The sequence below is a fragment of the Amblyomma americanum genome, chromosome 7 (genome assembly GCF_052857255.1).
Source record: "Amblyomma americanum isolate KBUSLIRL-KWMA chromosome 7, ASM5285725v1, whole genome shotgun sequence".
Lineage (NCBI taxonomy): Eukaryota > Metazoa > Arthropoda > Arachnida > Ixodida > Ixodidae > Amblyomma > Amblyomma americanum.
Window position 1 is genome coordinate 143,199,738 of NC_135503.1, and position 12,054 is coordinate 143,211,791.

General features: G+C 49.4%; 1 protein-coding gene across 1 annotated transcript in view; it reads left to right on the forward strand.

The window, feature by feature from the left end:
* Nucleotides 1-12,054, forward strand: part of LOC144096651 (thiol S-methyltransferase TMT1B-like) — a 65,974-nt gene that overhangs the window by 18,526 nt on the left and 35,394 nt on the right. The window lies entirely within an intron of this gene.

Genomic DNA, 12,054 nt, shown 5'->3' on the forward strand with positions numbered 1-12,054 from the left:
GTTAAAAGCATAGTCATTTCGAAATTACAGCCTGCTATTACCTTGATGGCCAAATGCTGTACTGACAGTTATAGATAATTTCAAATTTGCAAAAAGTCTTGAAGTCATAAAAACAGTTTTAAAATTGACAGCTTGCCATCGCAGACAATCAGTGGTATAATTACAGTTTGGCTATATTTTCAAATCGATAAAAATGACATCGAAGTCAGGAAAAAACATTGTCATTTAGAAATGACATCTTGCTGTAACTGCTACGGTCAAATGCTATCAAATTGACAGTTTGACTGTATTTCACATTGACAAGAAAAACATCAAAATGATGGAAAAACTGTCATTTAGAAATGATGTTCTGCTGTCACTTTGATGGTCAAATGTCATCAAATTGACGGTTCAGTTGTATTTCAGATTGACAAGAAAGACGTCAAAATGATGGAAAAACTGTCATTTAGAAATGATGTTCTGCCGTCATTTTGATGGTCAAATGTAATCAAATTGACGGTTCAGTTGTATTTCAGATTGACAAGAAAAACATCAAAATGATGAAAAAACACCGTCATTTTAAAATGACGGGGTGCCATCATTTTAACGGTCAAATGCTTGGAAATAGAGCTGCCAAGGTATTTCCCGTCATTTTGACGGATTTTTTTTTACAGTGCGTAACGACCGTCTTCTTCTCTTTCGATGTTCTGTAAACAACTTTAATGATCGTCTCGTCTGCATATATTTGTCGCGTGTGCGAAAGAGAAAACAAATGACAATGTTAGGAAAGTGGTAGCGGCTTTGCCATGGGGATACCGTGGGAAAGGGTGCTCGCGTTACTGCTGTTTGTGCATTTTATTGCAACCTCTCCTTTCCCAAATGCTTAATCAGTACTCTTTCCCACTCTGTGCTTAGTTGGCGGAAACCTTATTTTCATTTCCCTAACCACTGATTAGTGAGGTGTGTCGCTTGCAATCTTATTGGTGGCTGTCCCCGCTAAGGGCGGAGACAGGGGGTTAAAAAACAAGCGCTCTGGGTTGAACGAGGTCTGAATTCGTCTGATCAACGGTTTAGTCATGTTTTAAACAATTTTCTCCTTGCTTTGTTTCTTCCTGTTTTACTTATTTTGTAAATAAATAGTTAACCTTCTCCTTTCTTCGAGTAACGTGAATGCTGGCGAGTTAGAACCACCGGGTCATCAAGAAGCCTCGATTTCATCATCAACAGAGTGATTCCTCTCATCGCCACCAAAGAAGGGGGAAACTCAACTGCCGCAGTTCGACAGGATCACAACTTCTTTCTACTCGAGGCATTGGACGGAAGCTGAGAAGAACAAGTCGGTTGACAAGCTGTTTGTCCTATAGGAGAAAACATGAAGCTGCTCGAAAGACGACGTCGAGCGCTACAGGATCACGGGACAAGTTCGAGAGGACGTCGGAGGCTCAAGTCAGCGACGAGCTGAAGGAGCCGGGCAACGGCAAGCCATCGAGGGTTCGAGTCAGCGAGTTGCTGAAAAGGAACCAGGCGACCAAGTGAAGCGAGGTCTGAAGCGGTGAGACGCTGAGGGACCAGGATCAACTCGTGGGCGGCTACCTTCCCGGGAGCCCGCTGTCATCACACTGAGATCGACAGTGCTGCGGTCGTCGGAGCATCGAAAGAGGCAGGGCACCTTCCTGCTTTCTCCGAAATTGCCATGTCTGTGTAATAGTCGTAAGCTATACGGTAGCATTGAAATGACTGATGCAGAGATGCATGCCGCAAGGGAGAATGGTCTATAGCCTATCGAGCAACTCGCGTCAACAGAGCAGGCACTATGAAATATGACGCAACTTTGTGGAAAGAAAAGGAGCGCAAGGCTCAAATGTTTGAAACTGACAAGTTGAAGCTCCGAATTCAGCTTAAAGTAATAACATTTATGCAAATGCAGCTTCCGCTACTAGCAGATGCGCAACATGGACCGCGGTTGGGGGATTATGCAAATGAATTGAAAACGGTGCTGGCTCCTATGTCAGAATAGGGCCCATTGGCACCCGTGGGCCATACGGGCGGACGTAAGAAGAGCGCCGCCACAGAGGCAACATCGAAGTAGTTAGCGATACTGCAACTGCGGTTCCAGATCGCAGAAGTAGATAGGGAATCGCTGAAACTGAAGCGCGAAACGGATCATCTTCGTTCGGAGCGTATCGCACGAGAACAGGACAGCTAGACAGAAAAAGTACAGGTGCTGGAAACACAGGGAGCGTGGCCGGAATTAAGACATGTTAATCCTGAGTCTCACGTCACGGTCCCTGGCAGATTAGTTCCTCAGAACTGCGAAAGCGCACGACAAACTTTAAAGGTAACAGCAGGTTCCGATGAAGTTGTCTCCGAGGTGGCCCGTAGGCCATCACTGGCAGCTGAGGACGCACCGCTCGTGTCGGTCGAGCTGTCGATAAAAAGAACGCAGATTGCGCTAACTAGGACAGTGGTATTGGCATACACGTTGCGCGCGCAGGGCGACAGCAAAGAGCTCCGTGAGGATTCAGCGACGGTTTCCATGCATGATTCAGGAACAAAGGAAGCGCACGCAGAAAACCATCGGACACCTAGAAAGAGTCGCCGCCGCCGAGTGTACCCTAAACGCAAGAAAGCCGAGTCCTCTCGTACTACGCCTGCGGGTGCCTCAGACGGTAGCAACAGGAAGGGCAAGGTGAAGGCGTGCTTATCGGCCGCAAGAGGCGTTCACGTTGTGGATAGGCATCGGCAGGCGGGAAGTGGCGTAGCACTTTATTCAGTGGGAAGAGCAGTGTGCACTCAAAAAGAGGGGCGCGCGAAATAACGACGTAAAAGATTTCAGAAGAAGCTGGAGCGCCGCCCCAAACAGAGAGTACCTGGCAGGCGACAGTCAGGGCTAACTTGTCGCGCACCACGCATTAGAAAGCAAAAGCGCTCATCGGGCGCGCCAGATTGCCGATTGCTGCCAAAGGGGGAAAGCTTCACAGGGAACGGCGCTTTCAATTCAGTCTTTGTACAGACCGACCGTTCGACCATTACCACGCTGCCGGGCCTTTGTTGGTTAATTACCGAAACGCGGAGGTGTTTGCAAAGGGGGCGCGGGAGTTTTCCTTTTTTTCTGACCGGTCGGCACCAGCGAGACCGCGTCCCAGCCGGGCGAGGCTGAAGAGATTAAAGCATGTCATTTCTCCGAGTGCTCAATGTTTGCATGCTTAAGTAACCAGTCGATGTAATGTGGGAAGTGGAGCCTAGGGACTAGCTTGGCAGTTGGCATACAGAGAGCGGACATGGCAAGTCCTGGAACGTGAATATTGGTGTCCTAACCTTGTGTAATATAATAATAACTTGTTTTTGGTGAAAGGAAATGGCGCAGTATGTCTCATATATCGTTGGACACCTGAACCGCGCCATAAGGAAAGGGGGAAAGGAGGGAATGAAAGAAGAAAGAGGTGCCGTAGTGGAGGGCTCTGGGATAATTTCGACCACCTGGGGATCTTAAACGTGCACTGACATCGCACAGCACTAGGGCGCCTTAGCGTTTTCCCTCCATAAAAACGCAGCCGCCGCGGTCGGGTTCGAACCCGGAAACTCCGGATCAGTAGTCGAGCGCCCTAACCACTGAGCCACCGCGGCGGGTAACCTTGTGTGCACGGAACGAATTCAAGCTGTGTGTGTGCGCGCGCAATGCTGCCTGGAACCTTGTGGCCGGACTTTTATGTCACACTGACAGCAAGTGTTCGCGTGACATTCTTGGTTGGGAGGTGTGGAGTTCGCTGACCTTTCGCAAACTCGTTGGTCGTGTGTTTGCAAGGAAGGCCGCTCTGAAGTCGCCAACAAAGGGACCCGTCTCGTCCCGGCCTCCCCTGCTTGCGTCAGACGTCCTTATCTCATCCGCGTCGTCACGGGCATAACCCGTCTTAAAAAGCCTCACCATGTACAGCTGTCGAGAACATGTGTGCGTTGTCAATGGGTTCCCGAGGCTTCGGGAATTCACGATATGCGGCTGAGTAGGAGCAGAATGATCATGAAACCAATTATTCCCGTAAAGACTGTAGCCCTGTCTACATGAACCCGACAGGACCGGGTAGAGTGAGCGTCGGGCTAGGTAACTCGCCTCTGACTCGCCCCGATAGGTGTCTACATGAACTCTGTTCAAGCGCGTATAGGGTGCCTCGATGCCGGCGCAGCGCTGGCATCGAGGCACCCTAAGCGCGTAAGTATCGCAGCGGCGCCTAGCGTCGAGGTTCGCAGTTATCGTGCAAATTTCCGGTTCCTGTTTTTGGCCCGCAGGTTTCCGCAGCGCGCTCATGAGGTCATACCACTTCCAAGCCGACGGTGCAGCTCCACTTCTCTCTTGCTCCAACCGTTCCTGTCACACAAGACAGAATTGTGCTGCAACGTCGTATCATTCCGTATGGGTGTCGAAATTCGGGTGAGGGAATGTTTATACTCACGGCCGTGAATCGCTTCTTCACACTCTTCCAGCAGTTCCGCAACTGCTGCCACGTCCAGTGGTAGCCGAGATTGGCCATTTCGGCCTGCAGATCTTTGAACACGTCTTGGTTGCGCTGCCGTCTGCTGCCCAGCGCCTCGCTCGCTTTTTTTTTCCATTTATTAGCCCCAGAAAACATTCCACTTCCCGGTCGATCCAAGAAGCTCGGGTGGAAACAGCGCGGGGACCGACGGCGGCTGCCATTTTGGTCGACTGATCATATGACCGAAATCTTTCTCAGAGTTCCCTGTTACCCGACTGCGTATACATGGTTTTTGGAAAGGCGGGCCAGGTGAGTTAACCTATCTACATGAACCCGGCAACTGGTTTTTTACCCGAAAAGCATTCTACTCAACTCTATCGGGTTCATGTAGACAGGGCTTGTCTTCTTCTCTTTCGATGTTCTGTAAACAACTTTAGTGATCGTCCCGTCTGCATATGTTTGTAGCATGTGCGAAAGAGAAAACAAATGACAATGTTAGGAAAGTGGTAACGGCTGTGCTGTGGGTATACCGTGGGAAAGGGCGTTTGCGTTTGTGCTGTTTGTGTTTGATTGCAACATCTCCTTTCCCAAGTGTTTAATCAGTACTCTTTTTCTACTCTGTGATTAGTTGGCGGAAACATTAATTTCCTTTCCCAAACCACTGACTGGTGAGGTGTGTCGCTTGTAATCTTATTGGTGGCTGTCCCCGCTAAGGGCGGAGACAGAGGGTTTAAAAACAAGCGCTGTGGGTTCAACAAGGGCTGAATTCGTCTGATCAACTGTTTAGTCATGTTGTAAATTATTTCCTTCTTGCTTTGTTTCTTCTCGTTTTATTTATGTCGTAAATAAATAGTTAACTTTCATCTTGCTTCAAGTAACGTGAATGTTTGCGGGATATAACCACCGGGTCATCAAGAAACCCCGATTTCATCATCAACAAGGTGTTTCCTCTCATGACCACCTGAAGGGGGGAACTCAACACCATCTCCTATGACCCTGGCGATCGAGTGTGGTTATGGACGCCGCTCGGGAAGCGTGGTTTGCGTCAGAAGCTCCTATCCCACCACACTGGCCCTTTTGTTGTGCTTGAGCGCATCAGTGATTTAAACTACGTCGTCTCGCGCCTTACTCGCCGTGGCCGATGCTCACGAAAGACCCAGGAGGTACATATTGCTCGGCTCAAACGAATCAGCCCTCGGGACACTGCTTTGCTCGCCGTGGGAGGCTTCGTCTGCGGAGGGAGAAATGTGACGTGCTTTGTGTCGGCGACGAAGCGGGGGAGATCGGAAGCGTGGAGGAAAAGGAAGCTGGTTGGCCTGGCCGGGTTGAGCTCTCCGCCCCGTCACTAAACCCCTTAAACAGACGCCCCAGACGTGCTCAGTGCCAGCTGAGTACCTAACAATATGACATGCTCGAGTGTTTTGAAAGACACGCCCGTCAGAGATTGGGGCGATAGTTGCAAGTTTTGTTTTTATCACTGCTTTTATATATTAGAACGACATTGGCGGTCTTCCAGACAAGAGGTTAATCACCGGTATCTAAAGATTTTTGAAACAATTCAACTAGATACGGGGCAACATCAGCAGCACAATTTTTCGAAACGTAATTGGAAATGTTGTCAGGCCCTGGTGGTCATGTGACCTTAGTTTTCTGTAATAAAAGCATGATTCCCCGTTCAGAAAATTCAATGTCATGCATTCTGGGCAGGATGCTTGGAGTCTAATATACCGTCTGTGTAATAATATGGTCAGAAAACACTGACTGGAAATAAAGTTTGAGGCTGTTAGCTTTGCCTTTCGAATCTTTACGAAAATCACTTCCATCTAGTATGTCAGGCAGAGTGGCACTCGTGTTTGGTCTGGTTTTAACATATATTTCCAGACTTCATTTGGGTTTGTTTTTAGCCTTTGCCCAAGTGCGTTCAAGTATGCCCTTTTCGCCTCACATATTTCATTGGGTAGGTTTTTAGTCTGGTTTTTGATCTCGGAATACAGATTTAGCGCAGGCGTATCGCAGGATCTACAAAACAGGCGTTTACGTCAGTTAATCATTGCTCGCAACTGTCTATTCATCCGGTGCTTATCGCCACGACGCTTGCCTGAAATGAAGCGGGACGAGATGGAAGTGTGCGTCAGGGATAATATTTTTGTTTTAAACACGTTCCAGAAAGAATACATATTCAAAGGCGATCCATGTGAAAGAAAGTCAGGAAAAAACGCATCGAGTTCCTGCGATAAGGAAACGCAATCACCTTTTTCATAAAAAAGAAAACTCTTTGGGTGCATGAGAGTGCTGGCGTTTCATTGCATTACAAGACAATTTTCTTAGAACTACATCATGATCGCTTATAAATGGCAGCGTTGTGGTAGATGAGACTTGGCTGGGGTCACTGCGGTGCTGGGGTCTAGCACATTGTCACTGGTAAAACCGAGTCTCGTAGGAGTTTGAACAAACTGGAATAATGAGTGAGCATTGATCACTTCACGGAAAGCGGTATATAATAGGGATGTAGTGTGAATTACTGGTTGCAAAGTAGACCATGGTACGCTAGGCAAATTAAAATCCCCGCCAAAAATAATTTATGTTGCCTTTAGAGCTAATATTGCGTTACTAAGTTGAAAAAATTGCCCTGCACTGGTAGACTCTGGAGGCCTATAAAAAGAACCAACTGCTAATGAAGTACCGTGGCACAGCAGTAGCCTCCACTAGACAGCTTCACAGGAGCTCTCTAGGTTGGCCGACGTACTTCTTAAACTGCTAATGAACAGGTATGAACACACCACCGCCGCGTGCATTGCGATCCTTCCTATACAGGTCGTAGGAAATATTTCACTAGGCATCGCTTATATTGCTGTCCAGCCATGACTCCGTTCCAATTACCACATGTGCATTTGTTATTTCCAGGAGCGAGTGAAATTGGTCACTTCTATTTTTTAGACTAGGGCAGTTAACAACAACGCAGATAAGTTCACTTGCAATAACTTTTCGTGGGTTATCTGAAGAGCGCGGTGATGGCTATTTCTATACGTAAGTGATAGTGTCTGTTTCAGTGTTGTACATGAAAATTTTATTGTCCAAGTTTACTTTATTGAACCGCAGTTTCAGTTTTCCTCCGCGCTTTTAGCAAACTATATAGGTTTTATCCTTTGTTGCCGTACTTTAGCCGAATAGTCCTCGCTTATCGCCCAGTTAGAATCCTTCATTTTTCCGGCATTTTAAAGGACACAGATCTTTTCTTTAAAACACAAGAATTTTACAATCAAAGGCCTCTCCTTGCCTGCGCATAACGCCCTAGTCTGCGCGCCCTGTCTGTGCGTCGATAGCCGCAGCATCAAAAGAAGTGTTTAATTTTTCATCACAGAATGAGATTATTTGCAGGCATGCATTAAATATCACGCTCACTGATATATGATTTCCACCATCACGATGCATAAAAACGGGCGCATTCAATGTTTTCAAAATTCCTGGTAAAAGTGTTGTACAGTGTTTTCCGCAAAACCATTCCGGAATCCAACACCTTAAACAGCAAGCTTTCTGTTCTGCCGAAAAAAAAACTGCCTCCTTAAAATTCAGCGTTGGGCCCCTTTAAAACCCAGGATATACTCGTATAAAATTAACACGAATTAACACGCGTCGACGTCTTAAATACTTTAGAGTCACATTCCCGTCTAACTTAAAATGACACGCTAACGTTGGCACAATATGCGCTAAAGCACTAAGAAAACTTCACTACTTAAAACACACACTAAAAAACTCAACTAGAAAGTGCAAATTAACTTCCTACTACACTCTCGAGCGGCCCATTCTTGAATACCCTTCAGTTGTGTGGTAATCGCACCGCGCATTTGATATCGACAAACTGGAAACCATTCAGAATAAAGCAGTGAGATTTATCTGTAACTGGTACGACCGTAACTTTTCACCTTCTACATGTGCTAAGGAATTATCGCTCCAGCCATTAAATCACTTACGTGTGTGTGACCACATCGTCATGTTGCACCGGATCGTTCATAAACTGTCATCCATTGCTGCCCCTATCACATTCATAGTCCAACCCTCGCACAGAACACGACGCACTGACCCCCTGAACATTGTGCTTTTTGATGCTTTTTTAGACTGCTTCAAGTTTTTTTTTTTCCCATGTCAACTGAAATCTGGAACAACCATGATGGTTCCTTGCGTAGTTTGCCTCCTGAAGTGCTTGCCAGTCATTGCTTTTTCATATTACGACATAATACCCTGTTCTTTTTTGTGACCACTCCTGCAATTTCTCTCACCAGAGACAGCAGTATCTGTAAATAAATTGCTGACACAAGGCAGGACCAAAGGCTAGTGGCCATATTGTAGCGACTAGAAAAGGAAGGCGAGTGGCGACCGCCACGCGCCAACGATGACGTCGTTGCTGGCGGACCTGCCTGCTTTTGTGCTCCTGCTTGCAGATGTGCTCACCGCCGGCCTCTATACGTCAACGGGTGGCATTTGCAGGAGGTGCTGGGTAACGCGTCTCATGCAGCGCACCCCGCCTCGTAATTAGATCCCGGTACTCAGTCATTGCCGTCGAGTTTTCGTGGAGCCCTCGGCAGAAAGACAGATTCGCACTAGCCGACGTCAGCAAGGCCAAGTGGAGGAATTCGGACTCTTGCACGAGGGATCGAGGACATCTAGGACCAACGCCACCATGGCGTCCCGGTCGCAACAAACCGACCCCGCGATTGCGCCGAGGATCGTTTACGTGCCTGCCACCCCAAGATCTGGCGCCCCGTTCCGTGGTGATGGACTTGATGTTGAAGACTGGGTCTAGCACTACGAAAGGTCAACATAACAGGTGGACACCCGACCAATGTGCAGAACCTATACTTCTTGCATGCCGCAGTGAAATACTGGTTTGAGAACCATGGGGCTTCGCTAACATCATGGGAGACGTGCAAGCGCGAACTGAGACGCACGTTTGCGAAGCATCACCGGCGACAGCTTGCTGAAGATCTGCTCCACGCTCCTATTCAGCGTTTTACCGAGAGCGCAAGAAGTTTCGTCGAAGACGCCCTGCGTCTGAGTGCCTGCGCTGACCATCGGTGTACTGAAGACAAGTAGGTGCGGCCCTTGATGAGTCGTGTCGGAATTACATCTTTGGATGCCTCATCCGCAATCCTCCTACCACACTAGCCAAATTCGTCACTGAAGCTACCAACATCGAGCACGCATTGGCGATAAGAATCAGTCACTTTCAGCGACCGAGCGTCTTTCCTGTCGTCTGAAATCTTGCCTCGTCTGGCCTGAGTGGTGTTGGCCTCGCCGATTCTCGCGAAATAATCCGCGACGCCGTCCGCGAGCACTTGAAAACGTTGTTTCCAGCTCCTGAGCAGCCTGCATCTGTCTCCATCGCGGCGGCTGTTAGGTACGCACAACGACACGCGCTAGTGCCAGACGACGTAGCAAGCCGGCCAACCATCTTTGAGCTACGCCGCCGCCGTCCGCCTCCCGTCCATCCCCTGTACCAGAACGCTGTCGATTCCAGCCCTCAACGCCACGTGTCCGTGCCCCCCCCCCCCCCCCCCCCCCATCTGATGCACGCCTGGAACCGCATGGCCACAGGAAAACAGACATCTGGAGGACTGCAGACCGGAAGCCGCTGTGTATCCACTGCGGTGAGCCTGACCACATGTATCGCTACTGCCTGTACCGCGAACGCGGCCATCGAAGTTTCAACCGGGCTGATCCGCCCTCCACCCCCCCCCACCCCCCCTGATTCGGTGAGCAGCCCCGCGAGATACACGACTACCTTCGACAATCTCCATCGCCAGCGTCAGCTCCACCTCGCACCACCCGGACGCCGCTACCTCGCTGCCCGTCGTCCCCCTCTCGCGGGTCTCGCCGTGAGAGCCTTTCGCCACTTCAAGAAAACTAAGTACAGCAGCGCCTCGAGGTCGCGTTGCAGGTGTCGCACGCATTAAAGAGCCTCCGCCAACACTGGAATGTCCCAGCTCGACCGATGGCACCCTTGGAAGCGAAAACGTATTGTGGCCTCCAGCAGTATAAATGATTTGATCGACGGTCGCGACGTAACGGCGCTTCTCGACACCAGCGCCGATTACTTGATCATCAGTGGCAACTTCTCTCGGCGTCTTCGCAAGGTTACCACCCAGCAGGACGGCCCGCCCATACGTACCGCGGGAGGTCACCTCGTAAATCATGTTGACCAGTGCACTGCCCGCGCCGAGATTCACGGCGAGACGTGCCCCGCCACATTCGCGGTTTTGGAGAATTGCTCTAAAGATGTCATTCTTGGCATGGACTTTCTCCGTGAGTACGGCGCCGTAAACGACATATGGAGGAACCAGTTCATTGTCCGCGCACGTTCTTAGCGCCAGTTCCTCCCCGGACCTCCACGCTGCAATCAAAGTTGATGCAGACCATATTCACTTGCCGCCGTTGTCGAGAGTTTTCCTGCCGGTCCGAGTCGATACAACCGCATGTGGCGAAGGGCTTCTAGAAGGAATTGGCCATATGCTACTTTCGTGGCACGTTGGTGTAGCGCGACGGATCGCCAATGTAGAACGTGGGCATGCCAACATTTTCGTGTCCAACTTCAAAACTAGCCGCAGCACCTGACGAAAGGGGCAGTTATAGGCCAAATGAACGAACTTCGTGACGTTCGCGAAGGTGCTGTGCTGCCTGAGGAGGAGGCCGCGCAAGTGTCACGCGACCCTACAACGTCGCCCCTGGACATCGATCCCAAGCTTGAGCCTACCCACACACACTCGAGAGAGAGAGAGAGAAAAAAACTTTATTGGCGCCAAAAATTGGTCGATTCAGCGGGACCCGGGTGTCTTCATGCTGAAGTTTCGAGTCTTCCAGGGGTAGTGCCCTTATTCCAGGGCCCCACTGAGTCCTGCTGCCTCATACGCATGCTGGACCAGTCCTTTTTGGACCGCCAGCATGCTGCTGGTGAGCAGGCTCTCCCACTGTTCCGCATTGGGCTCTTTTAGTTCATGGAATGAATAATTGTTTTTACACTCCCATGTAATATGGTATAAAGTGGGGGTGGCTCCACACCACTTGAATGTGTCCGCGTACTGGTTCGGAAACATTTAGTGAAGCATATGTAAGTTATGAAAGCTTCCTGTTTGCAGTCTACGCCAACCGACTGCCTCATATTGCGTTAATAGCTGGTGTGGTGGAGGATACGCTATCCTCTGTCCTCTGTAGTGATTTAGGATTTCCGCGTACGATGGTTCCACCGTTGTGGTGGGCTCAGGGTCACTAGACGTATCTGCTCGGTTGGTAATCTCGCGAGCTAGATCGTCGGCCCTCTTGTTCCCAGTCACCCCGGTGTGCCTCGGCACCCAGAAAATTTTGTGCTGAATTTCTTCGTTCGGGGATACCGCCTGGCGGATGATCCGTAGAGCTCCCATTCCGATCCTACCATTTAGTGTAGTGCCTGCATGCTTCTTTGGAGTCGGTGATTATTGTGAGCGATTTGTTTCTGCGGTATCCTTCATCTACTGCTAGCGCAACAGCAGCTTCTTCCCCCTCGGATACTCTGCAGCCGCTCTGTGCTATACTGGTGACTACGTACCAGTAAATTCAAAGATGGTTCTTTGCGTTT